A 4,768-nucleotide genomic window follows, 5' to 3' on the forward strand; every position below is an offset into this window, starting at 1 on the left:
TTTGTGCATTTTGTCCCTCCTCCTGTGCGTGTTTGGTTTAAGTTCTTTAGTTTTCCCCAGTTTAGGTTTGTTTACTCCCCGCTCTGCTCCTCCTGTTTTGTCACCTTATCACCTCTGTAAATAAACATTCACTCACACCCCAGCCAGTGCTTACATTTTGGATCCTTTTCTCAATTCTCCACACGACTGCTGCGCAGCCGTGACAGTACGACGCGACCACAAGATGGATCCAGCGGACTCGCCCGGGGAGAGCAACCTCACACGCGCCCTACGCCTGGTGGACTGGGTAACCCACACCTCCAACGCACGAGCAAAGGTTGTGGGGATAAATGCCATTGAGGCTATTCTGGATGGAAATCCCTATCTCCACCAGGTCAGGGGATTTACAGATTTAATCTCTGAGCTGCATAAAGCCCGGGAGGCGGTGCAAGATCGGGAAGTGGCGGATTCTGCCCAGCAACAGTGGACTACGACCATCCCGAAGCAGCCGTCTCAGCTTCACCCACCGGAGGTTTCACGGCCCGACCCGCCGGAGGTTTTGCCCTGCCCATCGGAGCCGTCAGCGGTGGGGAAGCAACGATCGCGCCGCCGGCGCTTCACCCCACAGCCAGATTCAGGGACTTCTGTGCGACCAGCTGTGGTGAGTTCAAAGGACGCTGGTGCTTCTGAGACTGTGTTTTCTGGGGCTATTCGTGGGGGGAGTAAAGACAGTACATGGAGCTTACCCACCTTCGTGGTAACTGACCTCTCACAAGTTGGCATTTTTAAAACATCCATAACAGTAACTGACTGTGTTTCATCCACTCCACCACCAACTCCAGTTTCACTTCAACCAGTACATCAGCCTTTAGCCAGCTCATTAGCCCAGTCTGTATCTATTCCATTAGCCCGGTCACCTGCCCCCTCCATACTGGAGGCTGTGTCTGCACCACCCATTTTGAATCCCGTTCCTGGCGCCCATTTTAAGTGGAGAGACAAACACATTAAAACCACTCTAGTTTCTGAGAAACTGGCTAATTTAGAGACTGGTACTCGTCCCAGGGCCTCCCCAGAGGCTGAGTTTCTGCCTTCAGCCGACTCTGGACCCCTGGAGGCCAAGATGCCAGCTAAGAACTGCACAGTGTGTTTTCCTGTGCTCTCCGTTGCGTCGTCTGTTTAACTCCATGTCCGTCAGCATAATTTTGTGTAACCCGGTGTTCAGTCTGCGTCCCTCCGCCATCTTTCTTTGTGCATTTTGTCCCTCCTCCTGTGCGTGTTTGGTTTAAGTTGAGTTCTTTAGTTTTCCCCAGTTTAGGTTTGTTTACTCCCCGCTCTGCTCCTCCTGTTTTTGTCACCTTATCACCTCTGTAAATAAACATTCACTCGCACCCCAGCCAGTGCCTGCATTTTGGATCCTTTTCTCAATTCACCACACGACTGCTGTGCAGCCGTGACAGCAATAGTACATTCACGTAGTTGTAAAAAACATGATAATATATTAAGTAATCCAAAGTATTCAGAATACGTTACTGTCATTGAGTAACATAACGGAATACGTTACAGAATACATTTTGGGACATGTATTCTGTAATCTGTAATGGAATACATTTTAAAAGTAACCTTCCCAACACTGTATATATGGTATCACTCTTGGCTGGAAGCAGTGCTTAAACAATGGGAAAACACAAACTTTGTCCAAAAACCTCTCATGTTTAGCTGTTTCCCACTTTTTCTTTGGTCATTTTAGCTTTTTTTGGCCAGGGTGAAGGGAGTATCTGCCATCAAACAGGAGGACAGTAACTATGACAGTGTTTGCTTGTTCACCTTACATGCATTAATTTAATAACGTGGTTAGCCTACTCAACGTAAATTACACACGAACAACATTAAGCTACTCGCCCAGAGAAGAACAGCTGCTGCTGCCATCATCATCCGTCATCATTTCTGCTACACTGGCAGGGCTACAGGCCAGGACTCTCCTCTTCGGGTTCTTGGGGGATGTTGCTAACTCCGGGTCCGATAACAGTTGAATAAATAATGCACAATACCCACATCTAAAATAATAATTTCATTTATTATTTTACCATATAACTATTTATCACTTCCGTTTTCAGTTACAGAATTAACTCTCAATGTTTTTATCTTCAGTTAAGAGATCAATGCAGCAACATTCACAATGAGCAGAACCAGAACAGAAGACCCGGTGGCGCCAGTGTCCGGCAGCCTCGCCTCTGTCAGTGCGCCCCAGGGTGGCTGTGACTACAATGTAGCTTGCCATCACCAGTGTGTGAATGGGTGGATGACTGGATGTGTAAAACGCTTTGGGGTCCTTAGGGACTAGTAAAGCGCTATACAAAGACAGGCCATTTACCATTTATTTTGGATGAAAGTACAAGTCTTGCAAGTGTCCACAACAGAAACTTGAAATACTGGGTCAATGACCCTGATCTACCTACCCGTCTTTATGCCAAAGGTGTCTTAAATGACTTTTTTTTTTAAACCCATGTTAGTCACAAATGCATGTGTTGGAGTAGCGTACTTGAGTACAGACAGTCACATACAAACAGTGTGTGCAGTGGGACCATGAAGTCTCTGCTGGGTGGATTACTGATGAGCTGAGGTAGCCACTTATATTTAAACCTACCAACTGGCCAATCTATATGTGGTCAGTTTTACGATATAAATGTCTGATGTTTTTCATGTCATGTGTTACTAACTTCTGTCTATACATTTTAAAATAATAAAAGGGAAAAAAATGAAATACAAGAAATTTTCTTGAGATTTAAACTTCCTTCTTTATAGTAAATACATTAAAAGAGAAAATGCTGAGGAAAAAACAAAAGGACAGTTTTCATTTAACTGAATACCTCACAAACAGAAATAGTACATGTCAAAGTCACATCAGTTTAGGAGTTTTTAAGACATAAACCTAAAATAGAGGGGTGTTGTCTTATTGATTGACAGAATTGATTACCTTGTCGCCAAACAAAAACCTTTCAGTTCTTTCAGATCTGTTATGTTGACTTTACTGCAAAGTCTCCCGAGTATACCATCAATTACATATTTAAAAGCATCTATACTGAGGAGAATGGGTGTTAAGGGAAGATGACAACACAGTAGAAGGAAATTTCATGTGTAATTGTTATTCTTAGTTACTGTAAGCTTCAATTTCATGATGCACAGTCATTTCTCAGAAAATTGCAGGGAACGCAGCAGAAGACATTTGGCTCTGGAACAGAATGGAAGGTTTCTTCACTGGATTTGATTTTTGATTTTTATTAAAAAGAAAATCTTATATTTATTGACTTTAATGAACTCTTAGAAGTACATATTTTTGTTCTCTATGGCAGGTAACAACTCAGTGAATGATGTTTTTTTGCAGCGACCAGTCTATGACCGGGTCATTATTGTACAGATCCTGGTAATAATTTTTCTTTGCATCAACTTGTTGCTCATTGTGATCTTTGTTAAAAAGGAATGTTTTCACACATCTGCACGTTACATCTTATTTTTTGTAACACTGCTGTCAGACAGTGTTTTGTTATTGGTGTCAGATGTTTTGCTTGTATTGAGCCAATTTGAATTTACAATACAAGTGTGGTTGTGTATAACTATCTCTGTTGTTGTACTTCTTTACTTCATTGTCACACCAGTTACCCTGACAGCAATGACTCTGGAGCGCTATGTGGCCATTTGTATGCCCCTGCGTCATGGACAGCTCTGCTCCACACGCAGCACTATGTACTGTATCCTGATCATTCATGTTCTCAGCTCTGGTCCTTGTATAATTATTCTGTCCATGTTCTTTGCTTCTGCCTCACTTAAGTTCTACAAGCAATCCATGATATGTAGTGGAGAGACATTTACTATTTACAGATGGCAGGATCATGTTCGATCAGCTGTGTATCAATTTTATTTCTTGATTATGGGCATCACTATTGCATACTCATATGTTCAAATAATGAAAGTGGCCAAAGCTGCATCAGGAGATAAAAAGAAATTGACACATAAAGGACTCAAAACAGTGATCCTTCATGCTTTCCAGTTGCTGCTCTGTCTCATTCAGCTGTGGTGCCCATTCATAGAAATTGCACTACTTCAGATAGATTTTAGTTTATTTCGAAATGTCCGATATTTTAACTACATCATGTTTAATATTGCTCCAAGGTGCCTGAGTCCTCTGATCTATGGCCTCAGGGATGAAAACATTTTTCTTGTACTGAAAAGTCTTATGCCTACTTCATCCTGTTCAAAATAAACATAATTTGAGTTACATCAGAAATATAAATGCTAAATTCTAAATCTATACAGGGAAACTGCTTCAATATGCAAGAAAAATTTCATGTAAATAATGATGAATTTCAATTTATTAGTAATTGTGCAACTTGCTTTCCATGCTCTATGATGCTATATTGTTATGAGTGCTTATTACTTTTTTTTTATTTTTGTAATTTATTCACTTATTTTAGGGTATGTGCTCAATTTGACCAAAATTGTTTTTTTCTCTGATATGACATGGTTAACTTCCTCAGAATTCAATCAACATAGATGCACAATATATAGCAACAAATACAACTTTAATTGTATTGCTATCATGAACGGATGATGGAATAATTAATATTTTTAAAAACATCTTTGGTACTGATTGTAATTCACTGATAAGAATCACTGCAACAAAAATATGAATTCTAAATGTATTTTATAACTGTTCTGATATTTAACAATAAAATAAATTGTTACTATTATTAGTGATAACTATACTACTACTACTACTACTACTACTAATAAT

General features: G+C 40.6%; 1 pseudogene; it reads left to right on the forward strand.

The window, feature by feature from the left end:
• The first annotated feature begins 223 nt into the window (after positions 1–223).
• Positions 224–4,320, forward strand: LOC120737013 (annotated as a pseudogene).
• The last annotated feature ends 448 nt before the right edge of the window (positions 4,321–4,768 follow it).

The sequence above is a fragment of the Simochromis diagramma genome, unplaced genomic scaffold (assembly GCF_900408965.1).
Source record: "Simochromis diagramma unplaced genomic scaffold, fSimDia1.1 OVJJ01000463.1, whole genome shotgun sequence".
Lineage (NCBI taxonomy): Eukaryota > Metazoa > Chordata > Actinopteri > Cichliformes > Cichlidae > Simochromis > Simochromis diagramma.